This window comes from Callospermophilus lateralis, chromosome 4 (genome assembly GCF_048772815.1).
Source record: "Callospermophilus lateralis isolate mCalLat2 chromosome 4, mCalLat2.hap1, whole genome shotgun sequence".
In the NCBI taxonomy this organism is placed as follows: domain Eukaryota; kingdom Metazoa; phylum Chordata; class Mammalia; order Rodentia; family Sciuridae; genus Callospermophilus; species Callospermophilus lateralis.
In genome coordinates this window covers 134,755,282-134,774,458 of record NC_135308.1, presented here as the reverse complement: position 1 = coordinate 134,774,458, position 19,177 = coordinate 134,755,282, and the positions used below count along the sequence as shown (strand labels likewise).

At 36.5% G+C, this 19,177-nt stretch overlaps 2 pseudogenes; both read right to left on the bottom strand.

The window, feature by feature from the left end:
- Positions 1–14,252: 14,252 nt before the first annotated feature.
- LOC143397137 (large ribosomal subunit protein uL23 pseudogene) lies at positions 14,253–14,725 on the bottom strand (annotated as a pseudogene).
- A 1,947-nt stretch (positions 14,726–16,672) lies between these two features.
- Positions 16,673–18,644, bottom strand: LOC143397135 (RNA-binding protein EWS-like; annotated as a pseudogene).
- Positions 18,645–19,177: the final 533 nt, after the last annotated feature.

Sequence of the window (19,177 nt, the reverse complement as noted above, 5' to 3'; positions counted from 1 at the left end):
CAAGGTCTCATTGAGTTGCTTAGCACCTTGCTTTTGCTGAGTCTGGCTTTGAACTTGCAATCCTCCTGCCTCAGCCTCCTGAGCCACTGGGATTACACTCATGTGCCCCTGTAGAAAAATTCAAATTGAAGCATTCAATTTGATATTAATGTAGCATTCTAAATTTCAGTATTATCATCTATAAAATAAGAGTATATTTTCATTAATGTGGCTTTTTTAAAATAAGATATGCTTCACAATAAATAGGTGTTGTTGCTTGTATTATTCCTCGGACTGGCTCAGATGCTAGATCATAGTGGATTCCCAACAAGTGGTAACGATGATTATCATTGTTGTTCAATACAAAATTTAGCTTTTTGTGAAACTATACAATAAAAATTAGGAAAGAAACAGTTATGGCAATATCAATGCTTCTGATATAGATTATATATTTTAGCTTGAATGATGAGTGATTCAGAAGTCACTTTGAATGATAGCAAGCCTTTTCTATAGCCATATACTTGATCTAATACCAGACAAAAATAGACATCATCTTCTAGGAGAATTTTATGGGCTATTAGAAAACAATTCAGAGTTAACATAGGGACATAAAATAAGAACAATAAAATGAAAAGATAATGAAGAGAATTATTTGGCTTCTCATCTTAAACAATTCAGGACTGTGTTCCCCAATATCACAGAAAAGTAGGAGTGGCAGATTACTTTAATAATGCTTATGGTTACTGTATTATAAGTATATACATTAACTATTATATTTTGGGGGGGTAAAGCTATATACATTTACATTCATATGTGGATTAGACCTTATCTGGAATTTTATTGTTTTTATAAACTTATGAGTTGGGAAATCTCTTAATTTATAAGCACAGATGTTTAGTAGAGGCAACACTGATGCTCATACTAATAATTAACATTAATTATATGCTAGATGGTGAGCTAAGAGATTTACATATATTATTTAATCTATTTCTCCCCAAAGTCTTCATTTTGCATATGGGAAAATTGAAGTTTCCAAAGAATAAGTAATTTGTTTAATGTCAGAGTTGATATTAAGTAGAGGAGAAAGATTTTGAATTTGAATTTGTTTTCCTTCAAAGCCTGTGCTCTTAAGCCTCAGCATGCGCAATATTTACACAAGAGATTTGAACATAAACAGTGCTATCTTTGTGCCATTGTAGCTTGATTTAGTTATGTATAAAAGCACTTTAAAAACTATATATAAGGATAATTTATCTATGTCCACTGAAAGTTGAATAGAGGAACTCATGCAACATCGTGTGTCCTTGGGCAAAATATTCAATATTCTGATGCCACTCACCATCTGCGTTTTACTGGAACAATTTGACCTTTTGTTATTATACTTTTCTTTTAAAAAAGTTTTTTTAATTAATGTACTTTCTTTCATGGGGCCAGTTTACTCTGATTACAGAGATATATTCCTCGCTTTTGGACCGTTTTCATACATCTGATAATTTTTCTCTTTGTGCTTCTAAGTAATCTTGTAAACCACACCTCCAACATCGTGGTGAAAACAAGTAGCCTGGCATCAACTAGAAGGCACAGAGTGGGACTGGAGCTCTTTCAAAGCCCCATTCCCAGAGAATTTTCATTTGCAATGAACACTCGATGAAGCCTCCTTATTCTCATGTTGAAATTTTAACCCCCCACAGCTGGTCATGTAGTGCAGTAGCTCAGTGGTAGGGCTTAAACTCTGGCTTTCTTCCACCAGCACAGCTCCTGCCAAAAAAGAGAAAGAGAGAGAGAGAGAGAGAGAGAGAGAGAGAGAGAGAAGAAAGAAAATCTTACTCCCAATATGTTGAAACTAGGAGGTAGGATGTTTGGGAAATAATTAGATTGAGGATGTGAAACCCTCATACCCTCATGATAGGCAGTTCTTTATAGAAGCAAGCCCAGAGAACTCTTTCTTCCTTTTACTGCACGTGAGAAAATGACTAAATTTGGCAGTCTGCACCTCAGAAGAGGACTTTTATATCATAATCTAATGAAAAAATGTACCGAAACTCTACCATGCTAGCACCCACATCTCAGGCTTTCAGCCTCCAGAATTTTGTTGTTTACAGCCCTGAGAGTATGATATTTTGTTATAGAGCCCAGGATAACTACCCTTATGGGGTGTATCTTCATTTGTTGTGATTTAGACTCTGCTCAGGACAAATAGTCATTTTTCACATGGGCATTTGTGGAAAACAATTATAATATTGCAGCTTCCTGAGGCAACAGAGTAAATAGCATGAACAAGCTGAGGAACAAAGTTAAAAGAAAAAGCTGAAGAATGAGAAATCCACAGGAGTTTCAAAAAGTATAAATATATACTTTGGGAACTTACAAGGTAAATACATAGAAGCCTAAGAAAAACCTGTAAATGCCTTAACCTCTTACTTATGGCTGACTATGAGGCACTAAGAAAACAAGAAGTGGAGGTTAGGATCGAATTATAAACTGGCTGCCTAAACATTCAACACACACTCTAAACACACACTCACCTCTTTGGAAAAGCCAGAAAGACATAATAGTTCAAGATATTTAAGGAAATATCTGTATAGGCACTAGTTAATCGCCAAACTAACCCAGCAGAGACTTCAGGGGCTATACCTGATGATAAATTTGGATATGTGGTATCTCCCCAAAACTCAAGTGTAAGACAATGCAAGATTTTTTACAGGTGAAATGGTTAGATTATAAGTATTAAGTGGTTAACTGTAGGTAGGTAGTGTGGAGTTGGAAGTGGTAGGTCACTAGGGGTATGCTTTGGGGTTTGTATTTTGTCCCTGGTGAGTAGAGTGCTCAGGCTGGTGCTCTCTTCCCTTCTCTCTCTCTCTCTCTCTCTCTCTCTCTCTGCTTCCTGATTGTCACATCCTGAACTGTTTTCCTACTCTATGCCCTCCCACTATTATAATCTGCTTACCTTGTTCCAGGACTGTGGAGTCACCCCTCTATGGACTGAGACCACTGAAACCATGAGCTAAAAATAAATTTTTCCTCCTATGATTGTTCTTGTCAGGTCTTTTGGTCACAGCAATGCAAAAACTAAGATAAATGACAATGAATACTTGCTTTATAAAAATTAATTTTAGAAAAACCACTAGGCAAATAAACAACAAAAGGAACAAAAATCAACTATAAAAAATAAACCCGGGAAAAAGAATCTAATTTCTACAGTTGTCATATTACCATTTTTAAATGTTCAGTTTTCTACAAATTTTATGACATGCAAGGAAACCTTAAAGTCAAGAACAAAAAACATACATAGAAACTGTACCTGAGAAGTCACACCTATTGGACTACTAAGCAAAGATTTAATTCAGCTACTTTAAATATAGTCAAAAAACTTTTTTTTTTAGTCTAAAGAACTAAAGGAAAGTATGAAAATCTCACCAAGTCAGACTATCCATAAGGAGATATAAGTAATTAAAAATGAGGCATCCAGCAGCTGAGAAGTATAATACCAAATGAAAAATGTGATAGAGAAACTCAACAGCAGATTTGATCTGGCAGAAGAAAATTTTCATAAACTTGAAAATAGATCAACCAAAATTATCCAACCCAAAGAACAGTAAGAAAAAAATTAAAAGTAAATAAACAGAAAATCAAAGATCTCTAGATATTAAATATGCACAATGATGGTTCCAGAGGGAGAAGGGAGATGGAAGAAAGAGAACATAAAAATTAACAGCCCAAAACTTTCCAAATGTCATGAAAAATATTAATCTACACATCCAAGAAGCTCAACAAATACCAGGTAGGATAAACTCAAAGATAAACATAGAAACATATAAAAATCCAACTTTTGAAAGCCAAAGACAGAGATGGTCTTGAAGCAGCAAAGGAAAAGTGATTCTTCACATAAGAGATGTTTTCTCACAAGAAACTGGAATGCAAAGACACCAGGAAGACTAAGTGCTTAAAGCAAAAGGCTACTAATCAAGAATTCTCTATTAGTCAAATTACCATTCAAATATAAAGGAGAAATTAAGACATTTCCAGATTAACAAAAACAAATCTGCACTATATCAACTACTAAAGGGTGTCCTTTAAGCTGAAATGAAAAGAAACAATGCAGTATCTCAAAATGAAAATGGTTTAAATACTTCAGTCAAAAAAAAAGCAGACTAGGGCTGGGGATGTGGCTCAAGCGGTAGCACGCTCGCCTAGCATGCATGCGGCCCGGGTTCGATCCTCAGCACCACATACAAACAAAATGTTGTGTCCGCCGAAAACTAAAAAATAAATATTAAAAAAATTCTCTCTCTCTCTCTCTTAAAAAATAAATAAATAAATAAATATTAAAATTCTCTCTCTCTCTCTCTTTAAAAAAAATCAGACTAGCAGAATGAATTAAATAACAACCAAAACAACACGATTCCACTTCATATATATATATATATATATATATATATATATATATGAAATTTTCCTTTGGTATCCAGATATTTTTGCTTCTAGGACCACCTGTGAATATCATGATCTATGGATGCACAAAATCCCTTATGTAAAATGACATAGCATTTGCATGTAATCTTCATGATCTTCCCATATACTTTAAATCATTTAGAGATCATTTCCAATACATATACAATGTAAATGCATGAAAATAGTCGTCTTGTGTTACTTAGAGAATAATGGCCAGAAAAAAAAAATGTTTTTACACGTTTGGTACAGATGACATTTTTCCCAAATAGTTTTATCTGTTCTTGGTTGAATGAATACAGGGATGCAGAACTAACAGATACAGAAGGACAAGTGTTGGCTGAAACAAAGAGGATGGAAAAAGGATATTCCATACAAGCTGTAATTTAAAAAAAGAGATGGAGTGGCTACTGATATCAGATAATGTGGACTTTAAGACACAGATCTAACCCGCAATCATTAATGGAAGAACCCAAAAAATGTAACCCAAAAATGACAAAATTACAAGGAAAATGGAAAATTTTAAAAATATTAACTTACTATGCCTTATTTTCAATAGTGAATTGAATAACTATAAAGAAGATTCATGTGGAAATGGAAAACTTGATAACTCTACAAATTACTAGACTTAATTGACATCTTCAGAACATCCATTCAAAACTAATAGATTATAGTAATTTCCACTTATATGTGGGGCATATGTCCCAAGACCCCCAGTAGACGCCAGAAACTGCAGGTAGTACCCAAACCTTAAGTAGACTATATTTTTTCTGGTACATATATACCTGTGCTAAAATTTGACGTATAGAGTAGGTGCAGTAAGAGAATAACAACTGATAATAAAATAGAATAATTATGAAAAGTCTCATGAGTGTGGTCTCTCTCACACTCAGACTACTTTCCTGTCCTGTTATGTGCTGTGTGATGCAGTGAGGTGAATGACAGCATCATGACACAGCATTAGACTACTACTGACCTCCTCGTTACGTGTCAGAAAGAGGATCATCTAATGTGGTTGAGTGAACTACAATGTCCTTTCTTTCCTTTCACCTTTGCACCTGAAGCGTATTATGTCTTCTCTTTGGTCTATCCAAATTGCCTTCATCAATAGAAAAGGCATAATATGCTTCAGGTGCAAAGTTGCAAGGAAAGAACAGGAATCCTAGTGAACTAGGGATGATTCACATATACCTGGTAATTTCAATGGAGAACAATGCAAGTTTTTATTATAGGATCACAACAGTGTATAATATAAAACCTATGGATTGCTTATTTCTGGAATTTTTCATTTAATACTTTTGGACCAGATTGACTACTTGTACCTAAAACCATAAACAGCAAAACTGCAGATGGAGGTAAATTATATATTTTTCAAAATCACATGTGAAGCCAGGCACAGGTGGCATGCTCCTATAATCCTAGCAGCTGAGGAGGCTGAAGCATGAGGATCACAAGTTCAAAGCCAGCCTCAGCAAGGCTCTAAGCAACCTAGCAAAACTCGGTCTCTGAATAGAATATATATATATTTTTTAATGGTCGGGGATGTGACTCAGTGGTTGTGTGCCCCTGGATTCAAACCCCAGCATTAAAAAAAAAAATCAATGAATTTTTAAAATTAGACAAGTTTAAGAACAAGAAAAACCAGGGAGATAGAGTAACACAGGAGGAGTGACAGAAGATGAGATTAAGAAATGGGCAAAGTCATAGATAGTAAGATGCAAGGATTTCTTAAAAATATTGTTCTGTGTGTGATAGAAGACTCTGGAAGGGTTTCAGAAGGCTGAATGATCAGAGGGCGTGGCAAATACTCTATGACCACATTTTGTGGGATAGGACCTATTTACATGATTTAAAAGCTACTTTGGGGGTTGAGTGGAACTATAGGGTAGGATAGAAAAAAAGGCAAGCCATGAAGGTAAGGGAATACTAAGTATGAACATGGCAGTGTCCAGACTAGGCAAATGGCAGAGGTGGGAGAAGCAGTCAGAACTGAAAGGCTTGTGGATGTACTGGATGAGAGGAGTTAGGAATCAAAAGATTAAAGGACCATTCCTTCTTCTGGGCTCTGAGCACATTGTTGAAGGTAGTGGGGAAATCTTGGGTAAGAGAAGGTTTTAGAAACACTGTGAAGTTTAAAATGTCTAAAATTATTTCAATGGAGATACCAATTAAGAGTTTATTTTAGTAGTCTGGCCTACTCACGTTGAAGAATAGATGTAAGATTTAGTAGATTGGTGCCAAAGTTGTTAAGATCACAGAATCAGAGGAAGAAAAAAAATTTTTAACAAAAGCTGGTAAATTCCTGGTTAAGGAATACCCACCTTTATAATTTATATGCACAAAAGGGAAATGGTCTGAATAACATTCTCCTTGGACGATGAAATCCTTGAGGGAAGGCACTGTGAGTTATTCATTTCTATGCCTTTTGTGTCTAACACAGAACATATGAAATAGTAAGTTTCAAAAGTCAATGTTGAATAATTTTAAAAGAACACAAGTGTATGGAGGCACAGATTCTATTATGACTGCCAATACAGGAGTCTTTTTTGCATAATTTTCAAAAATAATTTTATGTGCAGTTCAACGAAATTGAAATGCTTGCTGATAACCTTTTAGTTTGTGCTGCATTGAAATTTAATCTGGATTTGTAATGATAGAAAGATTCCATTCTGCAAGTAAAAAATTAGAGTAATCCTATGCAAGAGCCAAAATATTCAAAACTAACACTCAAACTTTTTGTTTCTCCTTTGCTAGTATCTACTATGAGTAATTGATTCCCAAGACTTTGAATGTATTTGATAATGTCCATGTTGTTTAAAATATATGGCACTTGGAAAATTCAAATATCTTTGTGGGGGGAGCTGTAGAAATAATAACAGAGTAACATTTTCTACTGTAGTGCCATGTTTAATAAGCATTAATAAAAATGATGTTAAATATATAAAAACAAATCTATAATTAAGAAGGAAAATTTTTAAAAATTAGAATATGTATTAAGAACAAGAAGGTTCATGAGAGGTTTTTCCTTGCTTTGGGAATACAACAATGTTTTGTGCTTGAACGATTCTTTTCAACTTGCTATTTAGTACACTGTTTTGATTTATAAATAAAAGCTGAAAATTAAAACTGAAGTCAAGTTTGATTTTTCCCAGAATAATCAGATATCATTCATAGTTTGAAAAATAATACCCATGGAAAACATCCACAAAGCTGAAGCTAAGTTACCTTTATTTTTTTACCTTTTTAAGTGCATGCTGAGACAAATATAGTAGGTTATCAAAAATAAGACCCATACAAGTGTTAGAACCCCTGGGAAAGAAAGAACTTGAAACAATTATTTGTTTCTTATCCCAAGATTTCTGTAATAGAGACAAGAATTCTGATTTTTTTTTTAATGTTATATAACACCAAGCTGAAAAGTGCCATTCTGAACTCATGTCAACTGGATTCTCTCAGATTAAATAAGAGATCACTTTTATTAATTACTTGCCATGTGTTATCACTACATGTTGCTGTGTTTAATCCACAAATTCCCAATTGAGGAATCTAATCATTCCATTTACACAGATGAAAAATTGGGCCAAAGATATATGTTAAATATCTCTTGCATAGTTACACATTTAATAAGATAAAGCCATAATTCCTACACAGGTCTGTCTTACTTGGGAAAAAAATATCTCTTTTTTTTTTATTACTTGACATGATCTTAAAATACTTTAACACTAATTAGTGGACTATCCAGTTATTCACAACAACTATTCCAAATTTCATGCACTGTTCTCCAGATCCTCATTGTCCCCTTCACTTTGCTCCAGACAGAGCATTTTATTTTACTTAGACCAAAGATTAAATCCTTTTCTCAAATTACTTGGCGCATCCCACTCTCATTCTAGGTTTTCATTGTCCAGTTTACCTGAACCTCATTTATGAGGGCTGTTCTTAAAGTCAACAATGACTTCTCTGTTCCTAATAACTGCTATCATTCTTTAAGTTCTGTTTTCATTTGGTTTCTCCACAAAGCTGACCTTCGGGCAGATTTGAGCTCAAGAGCACCACAAATGTATTTAGTAATCCAAGGAAACACTAATAGGGCAATGATAAAAGAGAAGTCTAATCAATAAAGCCTTTGTTATTAGTAATGTTGCTCCTGAGAGTAACTTAAAGGTCAAGCAAGCTGGGGAACTGCAAAGTAACTGGGGCAATTCATATACTAGGTCATCTCAACTATTGGTTGAGGACCACTGGGATTACAGAGAAATTCTCTGACACTAGCCTGTGGTATGAGCAAGCACAGCATGTTCCTGGGATCAGAGAAAGTTTTCAGGCAGTGCAGGTACTAGAGTTGGAATTTGGGCAGCTTTGGAAAAGTCTGGTAAGTATGAGGGCATATGGGTACAATACTGAACAAATGTATCATCTGTTGCTTATAAATGATTCTAATGTTTGTAACTGATTATTTTCTTTTTATAAAAATTCTTTGTATGGAGGAATGAGATGGACATCATTATCCTAAGTAAATGTATGAAGACATGAATGGAGTGAATATACAACCAGAGATATGGAAAAATGTGCTCTATATGTGTAATATGAATTGTAATTCATTCTGCTGTTCTATATAATACATTAGAATAAAAAATAAAATAAAAAATAAGAATTCTTTCTATTCCTTTCTAAAATCTTTACTTCTTTATTTTTTGGTGACTAGAATTCTTTTTCTTTTCTCATTACTATTTAGTAATTTCAATTCTAACCCTTGTTTCTATAAGTCAATATAGATGGCCCTATGTCTACATTCAATTCTAATCTTTTTTCTTGTTTTTTGGTACTCTCTGAAAGTATTATTTTACACTCTAAATTGCAACCAGGAGGCCTTTCCCCTACATTTGATACTTGACAATGTTCAAAATTGAGCTAACAATCTTCCTTAGAAAACCTTCATATTTGAAAAACTCCTTACACATTTTATCAAAGCCAAAAATTGTCAGAAAATTCCTAATCATCTCTAACACTTGTACTTACTTGCCCCCAAATTGAGTTCATTACCGTGTCCTGTCAATTTTTCCTCCAAAACATCTCTCCTATTTCTTTCCTTCAATTTCCAGTTATCACCTTCATTCAGATCTAAGGATTTTATTATCCTTGACCTGGGCTGTTTGAATAGCCTTCAGACTCTTTTTTTTTTTTTTTTTTTTTTTTTTTTTGTGAAAACTTTGGTCCATGTCAGTGACTAGCAAGTTACTTTCTTAAAGTACAATTTTGAACACAACATTTTTTTACCCAAGAATCAGAAAGGCCTCTTATCATTTACAGAATGTTGTTATAATTTAAAGAACATGAACCTTAGGTCAAAGAGAACTGATCTAAATTTCTGCCACTTAACAACTATATGTCACTGATAAAACCATTATACTTTTGTAGGTTTCAATATCCCCATCTACAAACCAAGAATAATTGTACCTTGTTGCTATGACTAAATAAGGTTGCACATGCTATGATCCGCAAATCATAGAGCTCTATATCAGCTATGTTGTAGGCACTCAGTAAACAGATTATTTTTCTTCCCCCCACCCCAGGGCTCAATAGCATGGTGTTAGGAGTCCTTTGGAACTATGGATATAATAACAAACTTACTGCACAAATGAAAGGCAAACAGATTCAGGAGTTATACAGGTGACTTTTTTTATTATAGGAAAGAACTTCTAGACCAAAAAGTAGCAGAAAAACAACAGCAATAAATTGATGGCTGGAAGGACATGATTTGTTTTCTTTTTTATTAAAGACTCTATACCAAAAATATCCAAAATAAAGTGATGTATGTTTGTGTGTGTGAATGTGTGTGGGTGCATATAAAATATATATAATGTATATAGGAAAAGCCTCTACTAATTAAGAAAACAGCCTGGCATGGTAGTACACACCTGTTATTTCAGTGACTGGTAATACTGAGGCAGAAGGATCAAAAGTTTGAGGCCAGCCTGAACAACTTAGTGAGACCTTGTCTGAAAATAAAAAAGATCTTTGGTTGGAACATAGTGGTAAAGGTTCAATCTCTAGTACCAAATAAAAGAAAATATAAAAACCAATAGTAAATTGTATGAATAACCAGAATTGATAAGATAATATATGATGAATAGATAAAAAAAAATTCAGTACTACCTGAAATAATAAAAATTAAAATATCATGTTAGCAAATCATTATTATTTAATTTCCTCTTCTATTCAGTTTCAATCTTTCTCACTATAGTCTCCATTCATTGGTCTTAACTCCCAAATCTACATGGAAAAGACAAATTTTTAGTTCAAGTGTCTCCTTTCTACTAATTGAAATAATTCATGATTTTCTCATAGATTCTCTCCCTAATAATGGCTACTTACTTCAATGACCACTTACATTACTTAACATGAAATCCCTTGCAATTTCAGCATTCAGAAATGCCAGACTTCCAGAAAATGTTTGATTGTGGTGCCTGAGGTTAAAAATAAACACCCTGGAATCACGGGAGCAGAACTGGGCAGATCAGTTGTTAGATCAGTTGTTTTCAATTAGGGTAAATTTTGTCCCCAAGAGGACATTTTGCAATGTTAGCACTATCCTGGTATTTTGCACCTTGGGAAAGGGTATTTCCTTCTGAAAAATAGAGGGTAGAGACTAAGGATGTTAGCAAACACCTTGCAATGCATAGGAAAGCACCGTGTGCATTGACAAAGGTCTATCTTGCCCAAAATAGCAAGAGCACCACAATAGAGTAAATCTGATTTAGATGATGCGTTAAACAATATCATACACAAAGAAAAGAAAGAAAACATTTTTTATTTTTTAAATTATTTGTGATTTTTCCTTAGGGAATGGGCCTCTATACCAATGAATATTATCAGACTTTGAAAAAGATTATTCACTGAATAGCTCAATAGTGAGTTAGAAATTTTCCTCTGGAGTCCCTCATCCACAATTTCTTTTGTAAATGTTGCTCTCTTTATGAAAATGCTTGCATTCAGCTTGAGAAATAATTTATTTGGCTGATCAATTGCCTATGGTGCTAGTCTACACTTTTATTTCCAGACTGATATGAAGGCTATAAAGAGAAATTGGTTGCATATCTAAGGGATGAGTGAAGTAACAATTTGTAGTTAAATTGAATTGAATGGAGGAGTTCTTGACAAATATTAGTAGAAATTTTTATTCTACCTGAAAATTGCTTCAATTATTTGATTATGAGAAAAGAATATAGTGTGAGATAGATGGAAGTGCACACATCCCTTTGTGTGCAATCTGCACAAAGTATCAGTCACAGCATTAACCTAACATGTCCTGAATTCCATTTCCCTTGTGTGAGCAAAAACAAGTAATAAGACCATGAAGTATATGTACCTATTGTCTAAAAAAATTTCTGACACCAAAACAAAATCTTCCTTTAAGCACATAAACTTTAAAGTAACACAATTATCTTCTTGTTAAACTTTAGATATACAAAAGTTCCTGTTTTCTTATTTCTAAAGGAACAGGCTGAGCACCAGTATACATGATCACAGGTAATAGGATGTGGGCCTGTGCATGGCATGAAAACCATGGTAAAAGAGGTGAAATCCTAAGTGAAGTAGCAATCTCCTCGCTTCTTTTTCATAATAGTAGCCAATGATGTTCTCCCTTCTTTAACAGCACTGGCTCATCACCTGGCAAATTGAGGATCAATCAGAAAGACACCAAAACAACAAATTCCAAGTGACTTGTGATAAAATATGAGCCCGTTAGGTTCTCTCGAGAAGAGGAAAGTTGTTGGGGTTTTTGTTGTTGTTGTTTGTTTTTTGGGGGGAGTTTTTTGGTACCAGGGTTTGAACCAAGGGCACTTAACCACTGCACCACATCCCCCAGACCTTTTCAATAATTTGTTTAGAGACAGGGTCTCACTAAACTGTTCAGGGTCTTGCTAAGTTGTGGAGGCTGACTATGAACTCATGATCCTCCTGCCTCAGCCTCGAAACTGCTGGAAGAGGGAAGTTTTGATGATGGGATAGATTGGAGTCCCAATAATAACATTGCAAATATTTGTTGCACTGTAATTTACCTTCATATCCAGGGAGAGGGAGGGACTTGGAAGACACTTGAATATGAAACCATCATCATGTGAAGATCAGTAGTCGCTTGAATTGGTATTTAAATTAGTATATTTGGATATCAGGAATTAATAAAGTAAAACTTAACCCTCATGAGTTTTAATCATTATTTGATAATATTCTGCATGTTGAAATCCTCATCCCCAGTACTTCAGAATTTGACTACATTTGGAAATAGGATCTTTAAAAAAGTAACGGTGTCAAAGAAAGGTCATTGGGGGGGTGGGTAAAAGACAAAAGTCCTTATATAAAGAGGAAACTTGGACACATAAATGTGCAGAGGGAAGACAATGTTCACAAACACAGAAAAGGTGGTCATGTGTAAGCCAGGTAGACCTACCTCAGAGAAGCAACACGCTGACGTCTGGACCTAGGACCTCTCCACTCCAGACTTTGAGAAAATATAATTTTCTGTTATTTAAGCCACTCAGTCTGTTTTGTTCCTTTAGTCTTACTAAACTAACACAATCTTCAAAAAATATTTTTCTTGCAAATGGCAGATTCTTGAACAAATGTCACAATATTTTAATCTATATAGATGATTTACTCCCAATAATTTAAGAATCTTTCAATCAATTGTTACTTTTGGTTTCAGAGATGCAGTTTAAATTTTTAAACTAAGTTATGATTTAGATGCAATATATTTTATTCTATCTGACCTGTTGTGGCAGATTTCTACCCAATGAAGAACGGTTCCATCATGTCCCAAATTCTTCCAAGACCTTGATAGTCAGTCCCAACCCTCACCTTCCCTAATTCTGAACTTAGTGTTCTCTCCATACAGCTTTGCCTTTTGCAGAATGTCATATAAATGCAATCGTGCAACATGTTGTTATTAGAGACTGATATATTTCACTTAGCTTAATGCACTTGGGTCTTACCCAGATTTTTTGGAGTACTCTATTTCTTTTCATCTTTGGGTACTATTACACTTTAACTATGTGTCAGTTTGTCTATTCTCTAGTGAGGAATATTTGGATTGCTTCTTGGCAATTACAAATAAAATGAGTCAAACATTTGTCTTCAAAGACTTTGAGTGAATATAGATTGGCTATTCACTTGGGTAAGTACCTGTGATCTAGATTACTGAGTCATATGGTAACTTTTTGGTAACTATAAAAAAAAACCAAGTTGTTTCATTAAAGTTGCTGTGGTATTTTATATTCATGCCCACATATATGAAAATGTTATACTTTATTCAGTACATTTATTTATTTAGTATTGTCAATATTCTTTAAAAAAATATTAATTAATTAATTAATTATAGTTGTAGTTGGACACAATACCTTTATTTATTTTTATGTGGTGCTGAGGATCTAACCCAGGGCCTTGCACGTGCTAGGTGAGCATTCTACCGCTGAGCCACAACCCAAAACCATAGTACTGTCAATATTCTTAACCTTAACTATTCTAATACTTATACAGTGTATCTCATGTTTTGTGAGCCTTGGAATCGAACTAGGCAAGCCCTTTACCACTGAGTTACACCTCCAACCCTTTCATGGTTTAAATTTGTATTTACCTAATGACTTATAATGTCAAGCATCTTCTCATATGCTTTTGTCTCATCCATATATCTTATTTAGTAAATTGTGTATTCAAATCTTTTGTGCATTTTATTACTGAGTTATTTTAGTTTTAATGTGTTCTGAGTGTTCTTTTTTTTATGTTGGAAAAAAAAGTATATTTAGAATTAGACAGCTGGACTCTGTTTAGATGATCCCAATTTTGTTGGCAATATCCAAAACATCATAATCAGGAGCCAGTCGAACATATATGCCTTTTTCTCTCCATCAGGCCTGATCAGGGTGTTAACCTTGGCCACATCAATGCCATAGAGCTTCTTTACAGCTTGTTTGATCTGGTGTTTGTTGGCCTTGCCATCCACAATAAACACAAGTGTGTTGTTGTCTTCAATCTTCTTCATGGCTGACTCAGTGGTCAGAGGGAATTTGATGATGGCATAGTGGTCAAGCTTGTTTCTCCTGAGGGTGCTCTTCTGAGGATATTTGGGCTGCCTCCAGAGCCGCAATGTCTTGGGTCACCGGAAGGTAGGTGGTGTGTGGATCTTCTTCCTTTTATGACTGTTGACATTCTTTAACACTGGCTTCTTTGCCTTCAAAGCTTTTGCTTTGGCTTCAGCTTTGGGAGGGGCAGGAGCTTCCTTCTTAGCTTTCGGCACCATCTTGGTGAGAAGGCCTGAATGTTCTTAATATTTTTTAATATAAATACTTTAGCAGATACGATTTGAAATATTTTTTCTAGATAATGGCTTATATTTTTCTCCTCTTAAATGGTGCCTAAAAATAGAAATTCTTAACTTTGATGAAGATTCATCATCTTTTATTTTTATGTATCCTGCTTCTAATTGTTTTATCTTTGATATATTTGCCTAACCCAGGGTCACAAATATTTTTACTGTTTTTCTCTTGAAGTAGTGTAATATTAGGTTTAAATTTAAGCCTATCATCTGTACCATCTATTTTGATTTATTTTTCTTTTATGTGCAAGGTATTGATCATTTTTTGTACTTGGATATCTAATTTAACATTTATTCATGATAGAAGCCCTTGGGAAAACCTAAAAATAGAAAGAAACTCCCTAAGCTTGAAAAATAACATCTGCACAAATGCATGCAGCCAACATCTTAGCTGAGGGTGAAAGACTGAAAACCTTCCCTGAGAGCAGGAATAGAGCAGAATGTCTGCTTTTGCTACCTCTACTGCTCTCATCCATACAGTAAAATAAGAAAAAATAAGTAAATAGTGAGTGGGAAGAAATGAAAACATCTCTGATTGCCTATATAGAAAATCTCAGCGAATCTAAAAACTGGTTTAGGATAAATAGTCATTGTGAGTTTTAACAAAGACTTGGCACAACATGGATTTCCTTTGATTTGTGGGTTTTAGATCTGAACCCTGGCTCAAGTCCAGAAACTTGGCAAGGGTTTGTGTAATGACCTTTTTACTAGAATGGTTGACCCTCTGCCTTAGAGCTTTCATCCTTGATATATTTTTAACTATTTTGATTTCTTATTGAATGTATTGCATCTAAGTATACCATGCTGTATTATTTGTCTATAAGGTCTCTGTGGGTCCGGCTCCTTTATTCCACCACTTAAATGGCATCCATTTCTTCTGACACTTAAGTTTCCAACCAGATTTCTATAATTTTATTTTACTTGAAACAATATTCACCCACTTACAAAATTTCTATTATTTTACTCTCTTAACATCTTCATTGCTGTCAGGGAACCTAGTCCTACCATCAGCCTTGACCTCAGAAGGGGAGGCTCCTAATGATATTGGCGATCTCTTGCCTGCTCTTTCCTTAATGCTGGGTTGAAGGAATCTTCTCCAAGTTCTTCCACACAACAAAGGTGACTCCTGTATTTTTCTGGCCTGCTATCATCTTCGCTTCTATGAACTTTTTTATTCTTCAACTACCTTACTTTGTAGTTCTGGTAAGTACTCTTCATTTAAAGTGGGCCATTGATTTCACTTTTTCTAAGAGTTGTGTGAGATTGCCAAGGCCAATATCTTCCATTCACATCTCATCCTAGTTTGTTACAAGTTGACATTTTAGCAGTTTCACCAATAAAGTGTGCTGGCAGCTGCCAACATACCAGCTCCTATCAGTGATAGGATTCTCATATCTCCAAAATGACATTGTTGAGCCTGCTTTTTAAGAGTATTCCTGGTACAAGTTACCTCACGTTTGGTTCCTAGGAATCAAATTCTGACATGAATACTTGTGTGGAAGAGTTGTTTTTTTTGTTTTTTTTTTTTTTTTAAGAAACATTTGGAATTTTATTTTTAAAAAAATCACAACCATGTACATTATTATAGTTAGAGGACCTCTTGGTTCTCCATTGATACTGAGCATGCTCACAGGGGTTCCCATTGTTAAATCTTAGTTAAACATCCATTTTTAAAAGAAGAAAAAAAAACTCAGCACACTACCATTTAACTTGTTTTAATGTTTCTTCACAAATGGTGAAAAATACTAAATTACAGACAAGGAATAATCATAATGCTGTGCCCAACATTATAAATATGGAATTATAAATTTAAAACATTTTCTGGTTTAAAAAATAAATCTGGTAGTCAATGCAACTCTGCGGGGTCTATGTCTAAAAGGGCCAATCTCTGTGTTCCTGACGGTGCTTGCCTTTATCCATTTTTCCAGATCCTCCACTTCCACCTCTTCTTCCTCCCATCTGCTCCATCATAGGTCCAGGGAACCCCCTGGACCACCTCATCTTCCTCCACCAAAGCCACCTCGGTTCATGCCATGGCCACCACGGAAGCCACCTCTGTCTCCACCACGGCCACCTCTGAACATTCCTCCAGGACTGCCGTGATCCGTGAGGCCACCTCTTCCTCCCCACATGCCACCAGGGCCACCTCTTCCATGGTTATCACCCGGGGGTGGGAAAGGTGGTGGGAGAAAGCCCTCAGGCTTCAGGGCCTTACACTGGTTGCACTGTGTTCTCCAGGCGAAGTTCTGGTTTCCACAACCCGGACTGGGACATTGCCAGTCCCCAGCTCGGTTCTGGACGTTTCCTCTTCCAGAGGGATTCCCTCGGGAACCCTGTGGCTCTCTTGGGGGAAAACCTCCTCTGTATCCTCCACGGCCTCCCATGCGACCCATGGGTCCCCCAGGACCTCCTGAGACACCTGGACCTCCACGGAGTGGTGGTGGCATCCCTCTGCCCTCATGGGTTGGCATGCCATCCTGCATGCTGTTCATTGGAGGCTTCTTTCAAGCAAAAGTGACTTTTAGTTTGCTTCCTTGAAAATCTTTTCCTTCAAACCACTCCACAGCAGCCTTGGCAGTTGGTGGTTCTTCATAGGACACTGTGGCATCACCTTTGGGCTTTCCTGTTTCCTTGTCCAGGTAGATATGGATCATGGGTTGCCCAGTTCTCTTATTCATCTTAACCACCCCACACTGCTTAAAGAAATCTGCCAGATCATCAAGTCACATTGTCATTTAATCCTTGCACATAAACTGCACTGTTGTCAGAGTCTTCATCGGGATCTACTGCAGGGCCTAGATTAAGGTCTGGTCTTTCATCCATGGGTCCACCAGGCTTATTGAAGCCACCTAGCTCTCCAGTGCTGCCCATTCCACCGCATCCTCCTTCCTGCCCACCTCTGCTCATGCCTCCACGATCAAATCCCCCTCTTCCCCTGCCTGGGTTATCAGGGCCACTTATGGGGGGAAATCTCCTCTGTCTCAGGGGGTTCTCTCTTGGTCCGGAAAATCCTCCAGTCTCCTGCCCATAAACACCCATGCAACTGGGGTGGTCCTGTCTGAATGAACTCTGCTGGCCATGGTTGCTGGTCTGTTGTCTATATTGACTTGGAGCCTGGCTGTAGGATCTAGTCTGTGGGGTGGGTAACTAGTGAGAGGCTGCTGCCCATAGCTGCTTTGTTGACCATAACTGTTCTGCTGTCCATAGCTGCTTGGTTGCCCATAGGTGTTCTGTTGAGAGTAACTGCTCTGATCATAACTAGTCCACGGTGTAGAGGAATAGCTGGTAGGAGGATAGGATGGAGGCACGGTAACTGGCTGCATGAGGTACTTCTAGGAACCTGGGGATAACTGTAGTTATTCTGTCTGTATCCTAGGCTGGGCTGGTTATAACCCCCTGTGCTAGACTGAGGTTGACTAGTCTCAGCAGGCTTGTGACCATCCTGCGGTTTTGCAGGTGCAGTGGCTTCTGGCTGTTGCCCATAACCAGGGTAAGCAGGCTGAGTCCCATATGCAGACTGGGATGCATAGGGGACCTGGGTGGTGGTGTCATAAGCACCAGTGCTGTACCCCTGGACAGGCTGGCTATATGCTTGGGGGGCATTTGAGGTAGTATAACCAGTAGGAGACTATCTATAAGAAGTTGCATATGTGTTCTGCCCATGGATGGCAGTGGTCTGAGCCTGGGTATAGCTGACATCAGGAGGCTGTCCATAAGTTCCATAGCTTTGTTGTCCATATGCCTCGGTGATCTGTGCATATCCTTGAGTTGGCTGGGCAGTGTAAGCACTGTATCGCTGCTGGGCTGCAGCTTGGCTTTAGGTACTGTAATCCGTGGACACCATTTTCTCTCCTTCCTCCTGGTTCTCTCAATGTCCGTCCTGGTAGAGTTGTTTTTTTTTTTTTTCCTGAGAAGTTTTCTCATTTAAATATTATAAAAGAATGAGGGAAGCAGGATTGGGCAGAAGGAGCTAACCCATGATGAAGTTGCCTCAGAGGAATCGGTTGATCCCATGAAGAGTTCTGAAGCTGCAGTGACCCTTCAGAGTTGTCCTGAATTGAGGACAGAGTGTCAAGCCTTTGCATTTCAGCTTAATTAATGTATATTTGATAATTAAGGTATCAAATATACATTATCTCCAGGGAAGGAGCAGCCAATTGGGTAAGGAACTTCCATATACTGAGAGTAGTTCCCGAAGAAGATCTCAAATGGGGGCCATGAAACAGAACATTCTTGACCACTAGGGAGATCAATAATTTTTATCTAAATGATGATGTAGACAGCTCATCACAGTATCCATCTGTTATATAGTTTAAATTTAAAATAATGTAATCAGTTATCTCAGAATCCCTAAAGCCTACAAAGAAATGCAATACA